The 25,121-nt window shown below is 33.2% G+C and overlaps 2 long non-coding RNA genes across 3 annotated transcripts; one reads left to right on the top strand and one right to left on the bottom strand.

Annotated features, from left to right (window-relative positions):
- Positions 1–6,844: 6,844 nt before the first annotated feature.
- Positions 6,845–9,376, bottom strand: LOC145801937 (uncharacterized). Its single transcript, XR_014343873.1, has 2 exons — positions 8,212–9,376; positions 6,845–7,174 (listed from the first exon to the last, which is right to left on the bottom strand). It is a non-coding gene; the product is annotated as an uncharacterized LOC145801937 (long non-coding RNA).
- Positions 9,377–11,443: 2,067 nt separating this feature from the next.
- On the top strand, positions 11,444–13,394 carry LOC114267705 (uncharacterized). 2 transcript variants are annotated; one of them, XR_014345231.1, is made up of 4 exons: positions 11,444–11,685; positions 12,219–12,295; positions 12,686–12,745; positions 13,189–13,394. It is a non-coding gene; the product is annotated as an uncharacterized LOC114267705 (long non-coding RNA). The 2 variants fall into 2 exon arrangements; XR_003631037.2 differs by lacking the exon at positions 12,219–12,295.
- The last annotated feature ends 11,727 nt before the right edge of the window (positions 13,395–25,121 follow it).

Raw genomic sequence — 25,121 nt, 5'->3', positions numbered from 1 at the left:
TGAGGTTAAGAATTGAAGATGGTTAGACCATTTCCACGTGGCCACCACCAAGAGCTCTGTTTCACTTTTGCTCATACCTGTCCAAGAAATCCCATAAATACAATATGTAAATAACAGTCTAAAGCAGGCTCAGAAGATCAAACCTATATTTCTTCAACAAAAACAAATGCAAAGATGCTGGATTATCTCATCGGTGTTTTGACTTCATATAGTTCTCTTGTTGATTGTACACTAGAATTATGCACTTCTTTAACCCACAACAAAATGCCTTAAGGATGACAGTTCATATCATTTTCACCTTTCAGATTGATTTAAAAATTTGAAATGGCACTACATTGTATAGTTTATTGGCCCTTGGAACACCATAAATGTTGGGTTATGGATTCACTTTAGAGGACCCTTGACAAAGCAAAGAGCACATCAGAAGATTTTGAGAAGATTATTTTAGGGCTGAACTGACATGAAACCATGCACACCTGTCAAAAACATGTGAAGATATTTGTCTCCAGGAAGAGAAAATTTAACCTTCTCGAGTGACCATAAGTTTCAATTCTCTTTAATTATTTTCAGTCAGATTCTAAAAATCAAATGTGAAATTACATGTCACGCCCCACTTTTTATTACTCAAAGTATTACCAATTTCATTTACTTAATTCCATTTCAGAGATAACATGCGGAAATAAACTCGTATATTCAACTTGTAGAAGTGAATAACATTGCTCTCATTCGTATGCAAGTAAATACAACATGAGTACACTAAATAAATTGCCCTTAGGCTTACATCATTAAAAGTCAAGAAGAAGGGTATAACCCTTTTTACATAAATGGCATTCCGCCAACACAAAAGAGGCCCCGTGGCCAACAAATAAGAAGATCCAAAACCTTGTAGAACATCCTGGCTATCACCTGAAAAAAGATTCAACAACGTGGGATGAACATATAGTCCAGTAGGGATCTCAACATGATCTCCAACAATAACAACTTACAGATAGCTATGATCATGAATGTTCATTCTCATACTAGAATAGTAATGTGGCAGTTTATACAAAATATACATAAGTATGAACTTTTCTCGAAAACATCCATTTCATTCGACGCTATAAGCGGTTCACCTTTTTTTTCTTTTTATTACCCATTTTTCCAAACTTTCATGACTATAACATTTTTAGAAAAAAAACAATTTCACTAAGCCCATTACTCTTCCCCCATTTTCCGTACTTACAACAAAATGACCTTTTTTGAAAAACATGTTCACAAATACCCCATTTTCCTTTACACTTTCCAAAATCTCAAAATGGCATTTTGGTTTGTTCCCAATACATTCATATCAATACATGCATGCCTTAAATAAAAGAGAAATAACAAATCATCAACATGTATATAATCCACAAATGAGGCAGCTCGGCCTTTCAAAACTGTAACCATCACAACCCATAACATACTTAGATACACTGACGATAACAATTAAAACTCTGCTCTACCGGCTATATGCACAGTAAGCTAACGATACACCAAGCGATAAGCAAAATAATAACTCATTTTAAACATTTCATACCTCATAATAGATACACATTTTAGTACTATATCAATCTCAGATAAAAACACTTCCATACTTCACAAATGATACACATTTTAGTGCTGTATCAATATCAAACAAAAACACTTCTATACTTCACAAATGATACACATTTTAGTGCTGTATCAACAACATGTAAAAACACTTCCAATATCAATAAGCACACATATAGTGGTGCTAATGGAGTCCATCCCCTATCTCCTCCCAAACAAAATCCGGTTTAGAGGTCCATCCCCTATCTTCCCCTAAACCGTGGAGTACATCCCCTATCTCCTCCCACACAAAACAATGTATATAAGCGATTATCATGTACAAATTCCTCAATACAACAAAGCATAAATAACAAGTGTAATACATACACATAAACTATTCAATAATGTTTACCCAACACAAGTGTAACGTATACATCACAATTCAACACAATAATGTCATCCTCCACCAATGACCAAGGACAAAACCTCTAGATGCATGTATTCAGTACACCTAATAAAAGAGACTCAACTCTCAAGCAATCCTTAAACCCAACAACGACACTAGTACGATAGGTAAAGATAAAACCCCCAAATGTGTGTATTCAACACTCATGATACAATAGTTCAATTCTCAAATTTATTTTCTAAGACTCACATAGAGTTAACATTTCATTTACCATTTTCAAGATCAACTTTCATAATTTTTCAAGTCAACACGTTCCATCACTTATTCCAAAAACACTTTTCCCTTTTCACAAAACCAATTACATTCTTTTCATTTTACAAAATCAATTCCATGGATAATAAGCCATAACCCAACTTGATTCAATGCGTTCATTTCAAAATAACTCCAATACCATAATTAATCCTTTAACTGTTAACACCTTCTACACAACTCATATTAACAATAGAAATTTACCAACATTGTTCAACTATAAACCCTTTTTATTTTACCAAATCAAAATATAATTTAGGGCTTTCTCTTCTTTCAATAATAACATGCTAATTTTATTCTCTAATTAGTCCAAACCACAGTCAATGATAACAAAACCATTCTCAAACAACCAACCCTAGGTTCCCCTCATGATTTTAAAACAAATCCAACACGGATATGATTTTCATGCAATACAAAATTACCACATGTCTATCTATAGACGGAGTATTGAAAAAGAACAAAGAAATCCCTACCTCAAATGGAGAAGATGAAGGCCAAAAACCAAAGTGCTCCAAATCGCCAAACTTTCAGATTAAAATGAAGATCAAGGGAAGCTCCACACTCAATACAAAGGAACTAGGGTAGAAGATCACTAGAACTAGATGTATTTATAGAGAGAAGATGTAGTCTAAAGAGAGAAACTCTCAAGTTATTCATTCAATGAACTTCATTAAATTGATTAATGTATCTCATACATTCATGATACATAATGCATCTTCTATATTAATGAATTCATTAGATAGATTAATGTATTTTACATATTCATAATAGATACATAATGCATCTCTAAGATTCATTCATAATAAATCCATCACATTCAATGTATTAGCATTAGTCTTCTATACATTGTATAAATAGGTATCAATGATTAGTCACCATCTAATTGATGTACATGTATCTTACTAATGAGATGAATCTAGTATAATCATGCATAATCTTTGAAAAGTTGTCATATATTACAATTAAACAATGAAGGTAAAATCGGGATTGCTATATTACATACCTTTTAGTTCCTAGACTGAATTTACCAATACTCTGGCAGAGGTATCCTAGCCATCTTTAAACCTTTTTTGATACCTGTCACTGCAAAGGAAAGTTAAGATCAGCTTGCCTGATAAGCAGGCCTATAAGACTACAAATTACAATCATCACTAACAACATTTTTTTTAATCAGCAACAAAAGATATTTTATTACAAAATAAGAGAAGAACATGAGAAATGGGAGAACAAGAAGTCCTCCAAAAAAATAAAATAAAAAGACAAAAACAAAGGACTACCAAAATCTCACATTGCCAATCACAAATTGCCCCCATATCTCTACAGGAAATAATAACAACAACAACAACAACAACAACAACAACAACAACAACAACAATAATAATAATAAAAACAAAAGCGGAATTCGATTAAAGGGAGTGGAGGCTGAAACCCAAAAAGATGCCAAGTAACAAACTTTATTTATCCCATAAAGAGCCCACCTCTTCATACAAATCCTCAAAGATCCTAGCATTACACTCCAACCAAATAACCCAAAAAATTGCATAAAAAACACATTACCACTAGAAGAATGCTATATCAGTAACAACATTTTGATTATAATGGATTTGAGACGAATTAATTTGATCTAAGAATGTTAATTTTCATGCCACAACCACCATCAGTTCACCCTATGCTATTCTTCATCATCATCTTCTTCTACTTCTTCATCTGTAAAACACACACAACACCAAAAATTCCAACAGATTAAGGCATTGTTTCATGACCATCAACAACCCAAATCTTTCCAGATGAAATAGGTTCTATTATTTTACTGATTCATAGAAAAGTAATCAATTCTTTTCATTGTTTGCATTGTTCTTTGTATGAGTTTTTGATACCCTATTATACTTAAATATTTGTTAATTGATGAAATTAGCTCTAGGTTGTAATGTAAAAAGTGGGTTTTGGGTTATGGACTCTCTGTTATGGGTTTACATTTTTTTGTTTGATTTAATGTATATTTGTTCATAGTGATTAGATTTTGATAATTTGCAAGTCGTGATAAAATAAACAAAGACATCAGCACTCCATTGTAATTTAGATGTTTGTGTATGATTGTCAAACACACTGTTCAGTTATTCACTGAATTTTTTTTCCAGTTAGGAATGATGGATATAATTATGTTGGATAAAACAAAATCGAATAATATTGGCAACACAAACAATGCTTCTTGATGATAATACTAAAGTTGTGAACTTGAGGGGAATCTAATCTAATTTAAATGTTTATGTGTTTGGTGTTGATATAGATGCTGGGTCCTAAGTGATGATATAGATGCTGGGTCCAAGCTTGTTAGGAGAATTGCAAAAATGGCACCTGGGATTGGTGGCTTTGGAGGACTTTTCCCTCTTGGTATGTCTTTTTTCATTCTTTTCTTTTTCTGTTCTTTTGTGTTTTCAACTCTTAGATGTAGGATGTATGAAATTTGGGGTGTTGATTCAATTCAGTAGTTCTACTCATGGATTTGACAAGGAAAAAGGGAAGAAATTGTAAAGAAAATCATTATTACTTTGGTTACCATGAAAACCATGAAGAAAAATAACCATCAGGGAATTTTTTAATTTTGAATAACTGTCTTTTTCAATTTTTTAGTACTTCATAAAAAAATTTGTAATCTATTTTAGTCCTTTTCACAATTTATTTATTTATTTATTTATTTTTTACCTTAGAAATTGCAAAGACAACGTTAGGTAAAAATTGTAATTAACAAATATTTGTCAGCCATGCATTCAATTTGACATAAAGTTGGGTGTTTATTATCTATATACTGAATTAGTCATATAGACATAAAGTGGGATGAGTTTGTGTTGAATTTGATTGAAGGATCCAAACTAGAGTGAGAGATTAAACACTGACCTACACGTGCCAGAAGATAAATAAATTGTAATGGCTACATAGTTATGCTGATTTTTGCTCAATAATATAATTCTTTAACCATCTCTTTACTTTTATCTCCTAGAATGCCAATGTTAGGCTGATGATAAATCTACGACTTGGGTTATTGAATAGCTCCAATGTATCCACTTTCATGAAAGCTGTGACATAGCTGTAAGAGAGGCTTTCTTTACCTTTCATTATCTAAGTTGAAAGTCTTGATTTGGTCTCTGTTAGTCAATTAGGGAAAAAGAAAAGAAAAAGAAAATTTGATTCCATTGTATTTTCAAATGGATCGATTGAATTGTTGATTTTTATTTATTTTTTATTATTAGTAAAAACATTCTTTAATTGAAGATGAGATGGTATCTTTCCATGTATTTCACCAAAAAATCATTGAGAAACTAAAGGTTTGGTAAATGCTATCAATGTTATGATAGTAATCTATTCCGTGCTGTCTTGACATAACTTTTTACTATTATATGCATGAATCAAATAAGCATGACACGCAATCAGTGTGATAAGTTTTGGAGTTACAAATGGTTTGAAATCAATTCCTTTTCAATATTTGCTTCTACACTTTTGCAAATTTTTTGTTTGTAGATGTCAAGGTATTTGCAAGGTAGTTGTGTATCATGCTTCGTGTCATGCTCCATTTGTTTCTGAATTGTCTTCTACACTTTTTATGAGCTGGGACAACCAATGAAAGATTTCCCAATACAATAATTCCAAGATTACATTTTCTCATGATTTGCATCTTTCTGTTCTCAACATGTATAACATAGCAGATCCTTTGGGTGTTTCATTCTAGATAGTTTTGCATTAAGTCTATTGATTGATCATTCAGATTACCCCTAATTGTGTATGTGTATAACTTGGTCATCATATGAACTAGGAAGTAAGGCAATGTTGTACATGCTTGCCTTTTTTGAGTGATTCCTCTTTCTTTAATTACCTTTTTTTTTTAATCTCTTTTTCTTCTTCTTTTTTCCTCCATTCAATTAAGAGTTGTTTGCCTACTAATCTTTGTCCTCTTTGTGTGGATATGTTTGTGTATACAAATTGCAGCAGAAAATGAATGGCCAAAGATATGGGCAGAAGGTGATGCAACTTTTTTAATCGAAACAATTCTACATAATACACAAAGAGATTATTACAGCATCGTATGGAAACTCATAGGCAACATTCAAAGAAGAAGACATAATTTTGAAGATTGTAAAATCACCTTCATTCTTTGAGAAGGTAACTCTGCAGCAAATGTATTATGCAACCACATCAAAGAAAAGTATGGGAACTTCAAATACGATGACAAGACTTTACCACGCAAAATTAAAAATATTATACATCAAGAAAGGCAAGGATGTATCTATACACATTGTATATAATCACACTAATATAGGGTACTTCTTCTTCTTCTTATCTTTTGTAAACAAACGCCCGTTGTACATATCTACTATAATGTATAATGTTATGAAAACAAGCTGCTGTATGGCGTGATATAATGAACATATTTTTTTTGGTTAAATTTATGTTATAAGATGTATACATATAACAATGTTATAAGGAATACAATTTCTTATTATCAATAAAAGTGTTATAACTATACAATTTGTAACGCCCCAAAAATTTCGGCATGATATATCTATTTATGCAACAAAACCCACATGATGGACAAACATATATGTATAGCTAACTATTCCACACATCCATTTCCATTAAATCCCAAACGCCAAATACATGCTATTTACATCTCAATGCCCCAGTTCCAATCCCAAGCATGCATTTTACAACAAGTAAGAAATGAAAGCCAAACAGATAACAAGTGTCCTACAGGCTTACAAATTTATCCAAGAACATTCTTGGTTACACAAAATGGAGTTTCAACTCAATACAAATACAGCCCTGGGCTTACATTCAACAAATAATAATAAAACAAAATGAAGCCTCAGCTCCGAGTCCTCCCAAGTCAATGCCTTGGCAGAGGCATAACACCTGTACCTGAAAATGATTTCCCTTATAGGGTGAGCCACAGCCCGGTAGAGATATACTACACAATATATGAACAATGACAAAACTAAAGAGGAGTGTGCTCATGCCATGCTCATGATAAAACAGTTTCTCTCTTTTTATAAAGCATGCAATGCTGAGATGCACAACCAATATAAAACCATTTTCATTTTTAAACCATATCTGTTACATGAATACGGGCCTTGTGAATCTCTAGGCGAGTGTCTGCAAGTAGGCTATAATGTACTACCATTGTCATTTTTACCAGTAAACTGGAAGGTTCGACACGTAACCACGCGGTTCCACACCCCTTACCCAGATTCACCAAGTATTCATCGTTTCGCAAATAGATACATTTCCAAACATTTCTAAAAAACAGATACATTTCCAATCAAATGAATGTAATGCAATGTCCAATGCAACAAATGAGAAATATGGTTCAATTTACCTAAGTCTCATGCATTTCTACAACAATCATAACTATCCTCCACCAATAGCCCGAAACAGATATTTCTAAACATGAACAACTACACTAGTTTTCATATCACAATCACGTCCGGTAACCTCTCAAGGTTCATTTCTAACCGTGTCTGTTTTATACCAACAGATACATTAAGAAAAATAATATCGTTAATGCCCAAAAAAATATCATTTTCTTTCTAAACTCATTCTCCAAACATTATTTAACTATGACATCCTATTTTGATCAAAAGCCCCGAAAATTAAATGCAATTCTTTTGTTTTCTTTAAAAATGTTCTTTTAGTCACAAACCGATAAAAATTTCAAAACCAATCGAATTGAAGTCCGTTTTTGTTCAAATTTAAAACATAGCTCTTTCATAACCTTACAAACATATTCCAAGTTTACACTTTCGCAATTTGGGCATTAACTCTTTATTTTTCTCAAAATTTACTTTTTTAAGCAAATAAATCACGAATTTTCCAAAAATTCTAATTAAATTATATGCAACTCTAAACTCCATATAATCAAATAAAAGTACATAAAGAAGTGTAGGAAAAATTCCTACCTCAAGCTAGAAGAGAATGGAAGAACACCCAAAGCTTAGCAGTACGAAAATGCGATGTAGTATGATCAAAACATTGCCCTTAGCGTGCTCTAGCTTTTGGCCTCAAGAACTAGGGGTGAATTTGTACTAAAACTAGATGATAACAAGGTTGGAAAGGCTTGGATGCTCTCAAATTGTTATGGTCATTCTTCCAGCAGCGACCAACCCCTCTTTCCCAAACCATGAGCCCTTGGTGAAACAAACTCCCCAAGAGCCATACCATGATCCATTTGGTGCTTGTATCTTTTCAATGAATATGGCAGCTCTTTCAATACACTTTTCTATCTCCTCTCTCCGATGCCCGGGGTATAATTTCTTAAATGATGTCAAAGCTTGAATAGCTGTTGAGGTACATCCCACACAAGGATAATCAATAACAATATCGCCTACAAAAGCGCCTATTTGTTGCTAAGCTATGGTAAATTGGTAATTTGGAGCCCGACAGGTTGTGTTGGTCAGGGAGGCTCATCGAAGTGAGATTTCTCAGCATCATGAACACCCTTAATGATAATAATAGCTGCGTCCTTGTGCAAAACTTCAGATGAACAACATTGGATTCTTCTCCAAGTTAAATACCAATTCTACTTGCCGATCTTGAACAACATTGGCAACTGCAACGATGGAAGTATTCTGAATAATCTCATCAAGAACCGTGTCACCCCACTTACATTTCACTTCTGGGAAACACTTGCGGCAATTTCAACAGCACCTCTAGCCGATTCCTCAATACCGCTCCAAATTGCTTTGAGAACAACAAGGTCAGAGATCTCAGTTAATCTTGGGATGTATTGAGTTCTGACGAAAATACCAGCGCGAAGAATGGCGATCTGAGGTGGCTTCGTCATCTTCCCCAGATCACTGAGTAAATCGATATGATCAAATCAACAATGAGATAGATATGTATATATGTATATGGGTAGGGAATGAGAATCACTGTTTGGAATCTATGTAAAACGAAAGGAATTTATGGTTTGATGTGATTACTCCCTTCCTCTCTCTCTCTTAAATAAATCAATATACACCACTTGAGCACCCCACCCCACGTCCCCTTTTTTTTTATTAGCTGTGCGCTTCCCTTTTTGTAACAAGAAGCATCCCCCTCATATTATAAAAATAGTTGACAGCCCCATACACTAGTGCCTTCGTTATTAACCACCAAAGATATATATATATATATATATTTATTTTATTTTTTTATTCTAGGTCATCACACAATTTCTTTTCAAAATACGGATAAGAAAAGTTTGAACGAATATTTGAATGTAGATTTTGAAATTTTACTTGACAAGTTATTCAGAGAAATTACATAGATGAATTATTTTTCTATTAGTAAATAAATATAGTGCTCTTCTCTATAGTTTTGTCAACTTGGTTATCAATTTTTTTTTTTTAATTTTTTTTTATTGCAAATGTGAAGACATATTTACATCTAATATGACATATAACTATGTTCATATTCCTATTAATTTGAAAAGAAATTTGCAAAGAGAAAAACAGAAGATAGAGCTAAAAATATAATTATATTTCACTTCTTAAATTCATAAACCAAACATAATTTTAAAAATATTTATATTGAAATTGTAGTATGACCCCCACGCGCTTTGCGCATGGGGGGCCAACTAGTGATAAGGTAAGAGATCATAAGCGCTGTTCATTTGGTTAATTACCAACTTTGAGTTACCTCGAACTTCCAGTTGATGTACTTTGATGTCACGAGCTAGTTCCATTCCCATATTAAAAAAATATATATATCCTAAAGACAAAAGCATTTACAAAAAATTAACTGTTTTTGATTTTTTTAAAATCCTTTTTGACATTTTTTTTATTCAATATTTTCAAAAATTTTGATCTTTTCTAATTTCTCTAGTTGAGTAGAATAACTTTTAAATTTTCCAGAAAAAAAAAATCATTAAAGGTGAAATAAAGTCAACAAAAAGTTATCAAAAAAAAGCCAACCACAAGCACCTATAAACTGGTTAAAACTCAATAGATACAAATAGATAGAGAATAAAAAATAAAAAATAAAAACTTTGTCAAGGATTAATCATTAAGAAATTAAATAAAAAGTAGTGCATGTTGAGAAACATATTTTTATATTACTGATGTTGTGTACTTCTCCTAATTCATTAAAAGTTTTGACACAAGCAAAGATTACTACAACGTGAAGAAAAACAATAGTTGAGCTTATATGTGAATTTGACTGTTGCACAATAGCTCTCTGTTTTGATAAGGTTTTTGGTGGTGATACCAGTACCACATGTATGTCATTGTTGGAGCATTTTGCTCAATTCTCACAACTAAAACTAGAGCCCATGGCCTCAATTGGCAAATAAGAATAAGATTTAAAGCCAAAAATCATAGAATTCACCAATAAAAGGAGAATACATATATATGCAAAACACAGTCTATAACACATTCTAGACAAACAATTTATATAAGGAAATACTTACTTCAGAATATTTTACAAAAGGGACAAAATCATCAAACCCCATCAACATATATGCCAAAACTATAGAATTATTCAAACTTATTTCTTTCACTACATGAAATTACATTTTTGGCGATCAAATTTGGCGACTACAAAAAATTTTAGTTGCCAAAAGTTGTAGAATTGGCGACCAAAAATTATATTGATTATTTTTTTAGTCGCTAAAAATGCCACTATTGGCGACAAATATTTTTTTTAGTCACTGTAAAGTTAGTTTTGGCTACTAACATTATTTAGTCACCGAATGGAAAACAAAAAATTACTTTTTATTTTTTGATCGCCAAAAATTTATTTTCAGCGACTAAAACATATTTTAGTCGCTGTAGAGTTAGTTTTGACTACTAAAATTATTTAGTCGCCAAATGAAAAACAAAAAATTACTTTTGGTCGCCAAAAATTTATTTTCAGCAACTAAAACATATTTTGGTCGCTATAGATTTGGCTACTAATATTATTTAGTCAGCAAATGAAAAAAAAAAAAACATATTTTGGTCGCTATAGATTTGGCTACTAAAATTATTTAGTCAGCAAATGAAAAAAAATTAGTTTTTATCTTTTGGCGACGAAAAGTTTGGTCGTCAAAAAATTATAATTACAAGTTTTGGGGGGAGAATTTCAAATTTTGGAGGGATTCTAAATTAATTGGTGACGAAAGTATTTAGTCGGAAAAAAATACACATCCATTTCTTATTAGCGACTGAAACAGTTAGTTGGGAAAATATGGGCTGCTAGGGTTTCAAAATCAATCACCTTTATAGCACAATCTTTACCTCTACTTCCCTCTCACGCCTTTCTGTCTCTCTCATAGTGACTCTCTCTCTCTCTCTCTCATGCGTCTGCCCTCCTCCTTCCACGCTATCTCTCTCGCTTTGTCTCCATAGCTATCCGCTATAGGAGCATCACCGCCATCGCACCAACGTCAATCCACCATTGGAGCATTACCCCAGGTATGTCTCTCTCTCTCTCTCTCTCTCTCTCTCTCTCTCGCTCTCGCTGCCACTCTCTCTGTTTTCTTCTAGTCGCATACCTTTACTCAAACCCGGCCCCAAATTGACCCATCTACCGCCATTAAGTTTAATCCAAATTCCTCCTCCACCATGAACAACCACCATCAGCCCCATTTTTCCTTTTATCCATGCTCTTCTCTCTCTCTCTCTATATATATATATATATATACACATCTATAATTGTTATATGAATTTGGCTATGGCGAGAGTATGTGGATGACCTATTCGATGAAATTCCAAAATGGGTTTTGAATTAGAGAAATCATGATAGTCTGTTGGATGACCTGGGTTTGGACTGGTTTATAAACTAGTCCGTAGAGGACTAGTTTATCAGCATCCTTTGTTGTTGGAGGTACTGATTTGGCCTTCTCAGCGAATTCTTCAAACTCGTCCTGTCAATTGCCATATATATATATATATATAGTATATAAAAATTCGTGAAAAATGCAATGTTAGGGTTAATATCTTTCCAGATACAAGAGGAACAAAGCAGAAAATTTTGTCACAATATAGGGATTGCACACACTGAAGATTGCCAGAACATTTGATGGTATGAATTTATTGCTTTATAGTTCTGTTTAGCTTGGAGTGGACAAGTTAGGTGGCTATAAATTATTCTCATATTGATGGTTATTTTTTGGGTTTCCTTTGAGCTTCTGTTATTTGTTAGAAAAAGAGTAAGAGACATGGCTGCTGAGTTTTGCTTTGAATTTGACTTATTGTGCATGTGTTTTATTGTTGACGATGTATCAGAAGCCTGAAATGTATAAGACAACCTATGCAATACCCATTTATGGTAGCAGAATTTGTCAACCAGATTATCTCCAATGCTGATAAGAGTCACTTAATTTGGATAACGAGGAATTGTTTAGTCTGATTTGAATTATATAATCAGGTTCACTAACATCATAGTTTGTAAAAATCTTGTTCTTTGTTATAGGTGTTCATGGGCATTCTTCAAGTTTCAAGAAGTTGAGCAAAAGCACTTCAAAAAACAAATGTAAGGTCTATAATTAATTTTTACAAATTTAATAATATTTCTTCAAACATTATTTTTCCTTTTAACTGCTGAAACTTTGACTTTGTAGTAAATTACTGTGATGTTGAAAAATAGCACAAAAGCACCATATGATATGAATGTCATAAATTCCTAATTGTAGTCATTGCCTTAGCCATTAATTAAGGAGAATGAATGTGAAAAGTTAGCTTGATTGCTATCTGATGTATAGCATTTGAATGTCAATAAAATCACATGTTGCAATTAGAAGAATGTGGATACGACTCAATATTCTATATCGAATTTTTGATTTCTGAAAGTGTGGTCAGATACTGAAGTGGTGGTCAGATACTTCCTCATTGCTATAATTTGGACCTGCTCAAAAAAAAAGTTTAGTGATTAATTTTCTGCTTTATGCTTATCTTCATGCATTTGGTGTACTGTAGTGTCTTGGATCTAAAATGCAGCCCTGTGGAACCAATTTTTGTTTCTGCAGCAGCATCCAGAGGGTACATTCTTCGTAGACTCAATATTCTATATCGAATTTTTGATTTCTGTGAGTGGGAATGACAATTCTTTTCATGGTTCTTAGTGTACATAAAAAGCATCATTTGTGTGTGTGCAAGGAGACTAAGGCTGAAGAGGATATGGATTGAATTCTTAACAATGCACTTCTAGTCCCATTTTGCAACTTCAAGTAATGGATTTTGAAGAACTGAGTGGCAGATGTGAACACATAATAGATGCTATTAGAAAATTCTATTTTCCCTACTGTTCTTGTTGTATGAAAACATGCCTTCTGCATCAACAATCTCTATCATAAATATTACTCATTAAAAAAAAAAAATTGTGGTTTTGACTAATAATAAGGCTCTCTTTTTCTCTTCCTTCATTATTAGCCCTGCCCTTTGCCCCTCTAGTTTGTAGTTGCCTTCTTTCTTGAGCCATTACCACTTAAAGCTTATGTCCCTTGGAACCTGAGGAAGTTTATTTAGCTTTCTTTGATTGCTTTAACTAAAATATTAAATTAAGTTTTATTTAGGCATTTATGTTTGAGGTCATTTCAAGGCTTGAGTTGGAGAATGAATCTCTTTGCTAAGTTGAGTGCTTCTACAGGACATTATATATATTGACTGATCATAATTGTTGCCTTATGTCATTCTGATATGCCTAAGTACTGATGGATTTTGCATGATTAAAAAGTGCAATGAACATGTTTGCATATTTATTTGAATTAATGCAGGAGATTCTTTGATTGACACTGTATGGGTAAATGTTGCATATTGGCAATGACATATTAAACAGCTTTGTAGCTAACTTCCATCAATTTTGCCTCTGAATGCTATGTGCTTCTCATAATTTTGTGAAACTGTACTTCTGAAAGAAGGCATTTTTTTATTTATAATTTTAAATGTGCCAGTATGTAGTCAATACTAATGATTTGCATTATTTTCACATATGGTTTTTGATGTGGAATTGTGGATACGACTTTTATTTGACAAGTACGGAAGACATTGTGTTTATACCTCCGTCCTTATAATTGTTCGTACAAATTACTTTTTTGGCCTGGTACATATCTAAAATTTGGCGTGGTACAACTTAGTTTTTGGTGCAGTACAGATTACTGTTTTGTCATGGTATAGATTACCTTTTGGATATTAAATTTACTTTAAAAAAATGTTATGTATGGAGTGCAGTACAGGTTATTGTTTTTGCATGGTATATATTACCTTTTGGATATTAAATTTGCTTAATCCTATGTTATCTATGGAATTATATTTTTGATGTTGGATTATACTTGGTCGATATGGAATTTCTATTACATTTATAATTTGCTGTTAAATATGAATTTTTTGGATGGTTGGAAGTTAATGAATGTGTGTACGTCGTCGAATGGTTGTTAATATAATCAATATTTAAGGATTATTTTGTTTATATATACAGGGTACAGGTTGCACTAATAATAAAATAAATGCAGGTGGTTGAGAAATTAATTTTTTTTTTTAATTTATAAAGTTTTTGGTGACTAAATATGTTGGTAGCCAAAACAAATCAGACTGAGGAATAAACTATTACTGACTAAATATTTTGGTAGCGAAAAACACAGCATCCTTTGGTGACCAAACAATTTGGTCGCGAAAGAATGAAATGAAAAAGATCCACCCTTTTGGCGACTAAAATGTTTAGTCGTGAAAACTAACAACGACCAAACAATTTGGTCGCGAAAGAATGAAATGAAAACTTCTACCCTTTTGGCGACTAAAATGTGTAGTCTCCAATAACTGAATAGCACTTTTGGCGACTAATACTTTTAGTTGCCAAAATGTTTCATTTGCCGACTAATAAAAGTTTGGTAGAGTTTAGTATAGTATTAGCGACCAAGCAAAGTTTATTATATGCGACAAAATTTCGATTGGCGACTAAAACTTTAGTCTCTAATAGTTGACTTCAGTTTTATGTGAGAACTTTCGGCGACTAATATTTTAGTCGCCAAAAGATAACCTTTCTCGACTAACCAAAGTTTAGTAGCCAAATGTTCACTTTCGGCAACTAATCTTTTAGTCGCCAAAAGATAACTTTTGCCGACCAACCAAATTTTAGTCGCCAAACGTTTACATTCAGCAACCAAAAATAGTTTAGTCACCAATACTATCTCTGACAGGGTATAGGTGACGACCTTGGAGACAAAAAAAAATTAGTTGCTAATTAGTTTTGGCGACCAAACATGGGGCTTTTGGTGACCAACGTTTTAGTCACCAAAAGTATCATTTCCTATAGTGAAAGTTTTTGGTCAAATCTTACTCAACCATCATGTTACCACTTCGATCAATGTCCCAAAATAAAACAAGGAGGCTCCAAATACAATAATAAAAATGTTAAGAGCAACCCCACTAGTCCCAAAAATTCAGACTCAACCAGGCAGACCACTCGAGCATCCAATCTTGCGCTCGAGCAAACAAACTAACCAAGCCGACCACTCGAGCGACCACTCCTGCGCTCTAGCGGAAATTCACAACTCTCAAAATCTCGGATAGACTGAAAAAGGATTGGGAGTCTCACAAGACCGCTCGATCTTCAACTCTTGTGCTAGAGCGGAGCGAAAAATTCTGGGTGTTACAGATATTTCCCACAGATTTCGAAGACGACAAAGTTGTGGAGGAATATCACCATAGAAATTAATTGATTGAAGATTGAGAAATGACAAATGAGTTAGGTTATATCCGATCCAAGGAGAGATAATATCAGTGAATGCATTTCCACCTAGATCAAGTGGGTAAAGAAATGTCAAATCCTGTAAGGATAAAGGAAACATCCCATGAAATCTATTCTTATGTAAGTGTAAGGATATGAGAAATCTTAGGGAACCTAAAGAACTTGGAATATGACCACATAGGTTGTTATTCAACAAATGTAGCACTGCCAAGTTATCCAGGTGTCCTAAGCATCGAGGAATTGTTCCTGATAATTGATTTTTTGAGAAATCAATAATTGTTATGTCCGTTGCCTTGCATAAAGATGTTGGAATGCCACCAATGAAATAGTTATTTGAGAGAGTAAGAATTTGAAATCCCAGTTTTTTTATTTTCATCACTCATACGAATAGGTCCTGAAATCAAGTTGTGCGAAAGATCTAATATCATAGTATCTGAAGGAAGTGATGTTAATGGCCCGTTAAATTTGTTAGAACTCAATATCAACTCCCTATGATTCTCTGTATAATCACAGTATTTACATTCATGAAATATTAGCACCTTTCCACTAATCTAATTGTTGGATAAATCCAAGTGTCAAATACCAAAAAAAATATTACGAAACCAATCTAAAATGGTATTTGAGATGCTTGCATTAGACATGACTAAATCTCTAACATTTTTTTTGTGTCTTAAGCCACAGAGGAAATTGGGGTCCCACTTTGATGGATGCCATTAGTATGGATGGGAGTTGAAAAGGAGGAACCCATTGGGAGCTTACATTCAGAACTAATAATGTGTTTGGAGACAAGTATAACTCATTTAACCTCTTGAGTTTGGCAAAATGAAGTTCAAATACCATGCCAACAAAAGAATTTTTTGATAAATCTAGCTTTTCTAGTTTTGAAAGTTGTCCAAGACTATTTGGAATTCTCCCATTCAATTGATTATTCCTAGTATTTAACACTCTCAAATATGGCAGTCTTCCAATTGATAATGGCAGTAAACCATAAAATGAATTCTCAGAAATATCAAGGTACTCAAGATTCTTGAACTCTCCCAAGTGGTTTGGCAAATGACCACCAAACATGTTTATTTTAAGTTCTAACACCTTTAAATTACTATGGATGCAACCAAACGGACTAACTAAAGTCGAAAGGTTCCCACTAAGCTTGTCATGGGATAAATCAAGTATGCACAAGCTGCAGAGGCTTTGCATGGAGTTTAGTATTTCACCTTTGAACTTGTTATTGGACAAATCAAGTATGCGCAAGTTGCAAAGGTTCCACCACATGGAGTTCGGTATTTCACCTTTGAACCTGTTTCTAGTGAAGTGAAGCTCTGTAAGTTGTGTAATATTACCAACCTCACTTGGAATTGGACCATTAAGACTATTAAAACCAAGATCCAAATGGACAAGACCGGTAAGGTTGCACAAAGAATATAACATTCAATTATCGAAATTGCTGTCAGAAAGTGTAATGCCTCAAAATAAACCATAAATCTAACTAAAAACATATATGAATAACAACATGAATCAGAGTGTAATGTTCTTTGATTTCATAGAGCAAATGGTATAAAAGAGTTTAGCATGAATAACTGCCCTATAAGCTTACATCTTTCCAAGTCATAACTTGGTTATAACAAAAGTGAGACGAGCTCAATACAAATAAAGCCCTTGGCTATACAAAAGAAAATATACAACAAAATGAAGCCTTTGTGTGACGTTTTGCTTTCAGGGTCGTCGAGCGAGGGAACCATCGCTCTAGCATAGAATCGTTGCTCCCAGAATCTTGCTGAATTGCAGGTATGCTCGCTCAAGCAAAGGAAGTCTCGCTTGAGTGAGGAATGATAGCCCCTAGAAGTTTCACTGTAGCTCTGCAAAACTTCTGAGACTTCTCTTTTTCCGCTCGAGCGAAGAAGTTGTTGCTCGAGCGAGGCCTCTTGATTGTGTCTGGTCGCTCGAGCGTAAGAAGTCTCGCTCGAGCAAGAATTGCGATATCAGCTTTTTAAACACAGCGATTCTAGATCATTCTCACACACCACTTTTTCTATTTTTCATCTCCTCTCCCTCTCTCTTTGAAACCCTAAATTTCTACCATCAAACACCTCTCATACACTTGAAATCCACCCGAAATCGTTTGCTAGGGGCGAAGAATACTTGAAGAGCATCATTTTCAACTGATTGGATTGAGGGTTTACGATAGATTCGTCAAGAAGCTTGAATATTTGGCTTGAAAATCAAGGTAGGGATACTTTTATCTTTGTATTTCTTCATTGTTGAAGGGGTTCCATGGCAATGTGGGTGATGTGTGAACTAATTTGGGGATTTTATTGGATTAAACCATTATTACATATGTCTAATCTCTTGTTTTATAATTTGTTTGAAATTTCTCAATTCCTTCTCTAATTATGAATGTAAATGTTGTTAAAACTTAGATTGGTGATAAAAGAGAGAAAACCCCCCAAAGTTGATAAAACCCTAAGTTTCTATTTGGATAGAAATTACTTGATATAATTTTCTTTTGATTCATGGAAACTAATGAATAATGGAGAGATGAAATGTGGATATTGATGTGGTTAAAGAAATGGTGACTTGAATGTTATTGTTCCTTGAGTTTTATGTGTTGTTTATCTATGATGATGCTAGATGTTCAATTGTGGCATTGAAATGTGATTTAATTGTTGAGTATGCATGAATCCATGTGTGTGTCGGTGATGAGTAAAGGTGGCGTTGCGTTAGTATCTGCTCAGCAAGTTTAAAAAGGTGCCCAAATGCCCTATCTAGGCTTATCACTGGACGAATGTGGGAAAAGCTTTTTGGGTGTCCACACAGTCCCGCCGTATAGTAGCCGGCGAAAGTGGAAAAACGGATGATTTTCTTAGGGTGCCCACTTCCCGCCGTATAGTAGCCGGCAAATGTAGGGGTTGTCTTTAAAAGGAAAGGTTGTTCTCAATTGGACTCATATAGGGAAAAGTGTGGTTTGACTTCCATGATTGTAGATGCTTAATTGTTGCACATGAGGACATGAGTTGTATTTGCCACGTGTATTATAGTGTTTTTTTATGAATTGTTGACGGTTTTCTGTGAAAGCAAATTTTATTAAAATGTTTTATCACATAGATGCCATTATCTTGTTCAAAGGATTAGATACTTGGATAAATGTATTCTTACTAGGCATATAGCTCAACCCTAATTTGTTTTTTTGAGGACTTGATGATGTGCAACCTCATTGACGGACCGGACCAAACATTAGCCTTTTTAGGGAAAATGAAGCTAGGACTGTATTAGTGTATTTCTTTTGAAAATTTGGGACTTTTCTAATAGGAATGTCATATGTAATTGAAATGTTGTACGTCCACGGGGCTTGTGTTTTGTTGTGTCATCTAGTTTATTGAACTAAGTCTTGTATCTCGGTCATTGTGGGAAGGTATTAATTAAATTGTAATCGCCTAACCCTTAGTTCAATGAAAAAGATGACCCTCTTGGGATTTCATGATCATGTTATTCTTGTATTTTATGGTGTGATTTGCCAGGGCGCTACACTTTGCTCCAAAGCCCCTTTAAGCTATTGCCTTGGCAGAGACATATCACCAACACCTGAATATGATTTTTCCCAAATAGGGTGAGCCAAAGCCCAATAGAAATATTCTAACACAATATATAAATCTTAACAAAAATATAAGTATGAAATGCATATACAATGCCCGTGGTATAATCATCAATATTCTGCAGAGTTATGATATGCCAAGTTCTATATCTCAATTCATTTCAAGTCAGTTCATTTCATCTCAATTCATGAGTTACATTCATTATGATCCGGACAACCCAAATGAGACTACAACTCAGTGGTTCACAATTCAGGACAATCATTATCCAAACACTTCAATTTTTCATTTTACAGAAATTTCATCCGCGGGATTGGCACCCATGTATACACAATAATTTTAGGATTTTCACCCTGGACACACAAGCCAATTTAATTCAATGGAGTCCATCTACTTTCTCCTCCCAAACATAAAGTACATTCCCTTTCTCCTCCCAAACATCATACATATACAATGTATTTAAAACACGGTCATATTCAATGACAATCAACAAGAAATTAGTTTTAATTCACCTAATCCTCATACAATTTCTACAATAGTCATAGCTATCCTCCACCGATAGCTCAATACAAATATCTCTAAGCATATATTCAATCTCAAGGCAGGTAATTTATTCAAAGTTCCATGGATGCGAGATAATACATATTCTTCTCCACCTTTTATGCAAACATCCGTTCAATTTCACATTTTCAATACCAATTTCATTTATTTATACAAAATAAATATTTGAAACATTTTAGGGCAAACTTTCTATTTCCCAAATATCAACCCAAATGCCAAAATCAACCATTTTGCCACAATACAACCCCGCATATTTAATTCTATTACCAATTATAACTCATTCCCTTAGAAACCCCCTTTTTGATTTAATACCCAAGCCCTAGGTTTGCTCATAATAACCCCAAATTCCACCATTGTTATACAATAACAACTTATAACTAAGTTAAAAATCATATGAAAGTGTAGAAAATCCCTACCTCAAAGAGAGAAGATGAGCAAGGCAAAGATGAAACTTTAAAGATGTTCAAATCCAACTCTATTCGGATCGAAATGGAGATCTTGAGATGCTCACTCTTTTTAACAAAGGCAAGAGGGTAGAGATATCACTAGAACTAGGTGAAAATGTAGAGAGAGAGAGAGTGTGTGTGTGTGTGTTTTAGAGAGAGAAGGTCCTGATCTAGGGTTTTTAGGAAAAAGGAGTATGAAAAGTTATGTAAAAAGTCACTTTCGCGATCTGATATACGCACAGTCCGCTCGAGCGCAAGAGTTGACGCTCGAGCGTCAGACACAATAAGTTGTTCCACTCGAGCATAAGAAGTGACGCTCGAGCGCAGAATAATCCAATAGTTTTGTAGACAATAGACCAAGGCTCGAGCACAAGACAATGCCGCTCAAGCAGCCACCCGCTCGAGCATAGCAAACGCCGCTCGAGCATAAAATGCACTCTCCTAGTAGTTTTGGAGACCTGCAAAAGTACTGAGAGTTTGCAAATCTTGCTCGAGTAAGAATAAGAGGGGAAAAGACATGATAAACCATACGAGGCTATGAAACCCGAGTTCAGAATACAAAATGGGTCTGGTCTAAATCAGAAACGCTATAAAAAGGTCAAGAAAGGTGAGAGCGGTCAACCTTCCGAGGGCATCAGAATTAAACTATTAAAATTATTGGAACTGATATCCATATGGACAAGACTACTCAAGTTACTCAAACAATGCAACATTGAGTTATCAAAGTCATTAAAAGAAAGGTCAAGGACTATGAGAGATGTCAACCTTCCAAGAGTATCTGGTATTGGACCAACTAAAGCGTTATTGTTAAGGTTTAGATACTACAATCTTGAAAGATTCCTCAAATGATGAGGATTCATTCCATAGAAAAATTGTGACCAAGAGAGGTCAAGGTATCTCAAGCTTTTCAGGGAGCCTAAGAATTTCGGAAATCGCATATCTGACAAATTGTTCATGCTCAAGTCTATGTAACTCAAATGATGTAAAACGAGTAAAGAAGGACTTATCTCGCCTCTCAGTCTGTTCTTGTCGAAATTTGCAGTATGCTGAATAAAATCGCCCTTGTGGGAATCAAAATGGATTGGATTACGTAGATCAAGCTTCATGACATGGCCTGTTTTCCTACTGCAACTGACTCCCTTCCATAGACAACAGTCTTTTCCAACCCACGCGGATAAGTGATTTGCATCATCTTTGAGCCCTCCCCTAAACTCGATAAGAGCTTCTTGCTTACTCATTGTGCAACTCACATTTGAATTTGTACTGCTACAACAGAACTCAATTCTTTCAATGAAAAGAAAAGCAAATAACATCAAAAGAGCACTAGAGGTTGTGCCCATGGCTTCTTAGTATAGAAGGTTAATAGGTACGAGTGTTTAAAGATGACAGTTTAGCTTGTGCATTGCAGTTTTTAAACATGAACTTGAGGGAACTCTATTAGAAGACTTGATGACTTCAAAAGTCATAGCTCATGAATGGCAATTACTTCTTAGGGGTACAATTTTTTGAACTTTCACATTTCACTGTCATGTTTTTCTATAAGTAGCTGGTAAAAATTAAAAACAAAAAAACAAAAAGAAAAGAATCTTTTACAAGCAATCAAGTCTCTTTTAGAAGAGAACAACACTAATTGACTGGAAGAAAACACTTGTTTATATATAGGTTGATTATAAATTTGAAGAGGAATTTGCGGAGGCAAGTTAAAGATAATGGAAATGTGAAAAAATATCTTTGTTTCATTTACTTTTTCTTTTCTACGTAAATTTCTCTCTAAAATTATGATCAAAATATAACCTAATAGTGCGGAAAGTGGGTGGGAAAAAAGTCTTCAATGTTCAAAATTTCAAATAATGATTGATTCACTATTTTTTACATAATTCTAAAAGTAGTATTAGAGACCCACAAATTGAACCCCTAAATTATGTGGCAAAAGGGATAGACCCCACACAATTGAGTATGTGACAAATTGAAAGTTGACGTGTATTATGCCACATCATTGTAGAAATTGTTGAAAGTTTTTTATGGGTCATAAACATTTACTAATCACTACTTCAGAATGATGTGACATTTTATAGTAAATTTTTAGTTTTTAGACTAAAATAGCATATCCCGAAATGGGATCTTAATGTGTGCTACAATCCTGTTTGGTTTAGATTGGTTTTCTGAAAACTGAGTTTTTTTATTCTTAGTAAAAAAAATTTAATATTTTAATTAGTTTTTTCACTTTTTAGATGCACTTAAAAAGTAAAATATTTGTAAAAAAATATTAATTTTTTTTAATAAATATACAAGAATACGAAAACGTATTAAATTTTTGTATATATTTTTTTTGTATTTTTAAAAATATATATTTTTTAAAAATATTATATTTTTTTAAGTTTATCTAAATTAGGTGTATTTTAAAAATAAAATATATATATATATATAATATTAAAAAAATTACAAAAAATAAAATATTATGAAAAATAAAAAATTTAATTTTTAAAAAGTCAGAACAATTCGAGGCCTAAGTCAAGAATATATATAAACGCTTGTGTTGTTTAGTAAGTAACAAGTAACATTTTGTTCCTAGGTGAGTTTGCAATATCAACTACAAAATTTTAGATATTTTGTTATACTAATTTATGCCAAGGTTACATATTATTATTGATATTACGAAATCTTACAATAAAATTATATATTTTGTGATAGGGTGTATATGTATGCACCCTTCAAGGAGTGCACACCCCAACATTTCCCTATATATATATATATATATAAATACATTTTGAGTTATATTGCAAGTGTTTATATTTAACTAAGTGCCCACGTATATTAACGTCTCTACATAATGTAAATGAGTCATATTTTTTATTTTATTGTTTGAATCTTGACAAGAGTATCATCAGTGGTGACTAGAGGAATTTTTATAGATACGGTCACTTTATAAGCTTAAGTTTTACAAATTTAAAAAAAAAAAAAAAAACTTAAACTACGTTACTCTCTTTTATTTTGAATTTTTTATTTTTTGTCTTGTTGTCTATAGTGAATTATATATATATATATATATATATATTTGTTAATTTTTTTAAATGCACTTAAAAAGTAAAATATTTATAATAAAAAAAATTTGATGTTTTGAAATAAAAATTTCACAAAAGTGTATCTAGATTAACTAAAACAAAAAGTAAAAAAAAAATTAAATTAAATTAAAACAATTTACCAAAGACAAAAGAAACACATAAAATAAAAAATTGAAAAATTATTTTCGAAAATTGTTAATCAAACAAAGTAAATAAGGGGTGGTTGTTTTGTTTTTGTTTGTTTGTTTGTTTTTTTTTTTTTTTTTTTAATTTTTTTTTTTTTTAGAGCATGGGACACATTATATTAATAAACAATAACATTACATAAGTAAGACCCTAAATGGCCATCCCAACTAAACAACAAAACAAAAGATAAAAACAAATCTGCCAAAAAAACAACTATGAGTTTGGGAAAACCACCGATCTTCTCAAAGATATGGTCTGAAAAATAAGATCTGCTGAAAGCCTGTCGTCTCCGTCGACGTCGTCCCCGTCGCTGTTGCCCAACTCTGCCACCGCCGCCACAGGACATCGAACACCGCCAGAAGCTAGAGTTGAGAAGGAAATACACCCACAATGGCATGAGAGAAGACTTGAGAGAGGAGGGAACCATTGTAGGTGTCGAAAATCTAAAAATCTATGTCGAAATCAAAGAAAACTCTCATATCCCTATTTCAAACATAAAAAGTCTAGATCTACACTTAAGAATTGTAGATCTATACTCTAATAGTGTAGATCTACATTTTAGAAATGTAAAATAGGTCACCAGAATGTCGCCAGAGCAACGCCAGAGTATCGCCCAAAATCACCTAGAGAGAGTCTCTCTCTGGACCTTCTTTAATGGGTGGTTATTGGTGGGTGAATAATGTGTGAAAATGGGGTATAAGTATTTATGATAAGTGGATGGTGGATTGTGAGTGAGAATTGTAGATATATTTTGAAGAATGCCCGGATAGGTGGATGGTTGGTTAGAATTGTAGATATCTCTGCAAGACTAGTGAGTAGGCGTTGATGGGTTTTATTTTTCAATTTTTAAAGTAGGTAGTTTTTTTTTTTTTTTTTTTCAATATTGTAGTGGCATGTGAATGGTGGGTGAATTAGAATAATTTTTTTTTCAAAATTTTTATTATTTTTTTTATTTGTCTAGTCTTGTAAAATGTAAATATATAATTTATTTTTTTTTAGAAAAAGTTTTAAAAAGATCATAAAAGACAAAAAAAAATTTAAAAATGTCCAAAAAAAACTATATCCAAAGACCATCTAAAACATAGGAGAAAAAGTTTGTTAGGATTGTGCCAAAATGGCATTTCAAAACAGCAACTCCATCAGTGAACAAGTAAAATATATGGCAACAGTTATAATTTAACAACAAATAGTGTAAAACAGCAATATGATAACAATGTTGCTCCAATTGTCAAATTGCTATTTTTTAGCTTAACCAACTTTCGGGTGTTCGTTTGGGTGGTTGACAGGGTGATCGTCCAAATTAGCAATTTTAACAAACATTCAG

The sequence above is a fragment of the Camellia sinensis genome, chromosome 11 (assembly GCF_055761805.1).
Source record: "Camellia sinensis isolate YWXY chromosome 11, ASM5576180v1, whole genome shotgun sequence".
NCBI classification, from domain to species: domain Eukaryota; kingdom Viridiplantae; phylum Streptophyta; class Magnoliopsida; order Ericales; family Theaceae; genus Camellia; species Camellia sinensis.
Note: the sequence above shows the minus strand (reverse complement) of the source record. Positions and strands in the feature narration are given on the sequence as shown.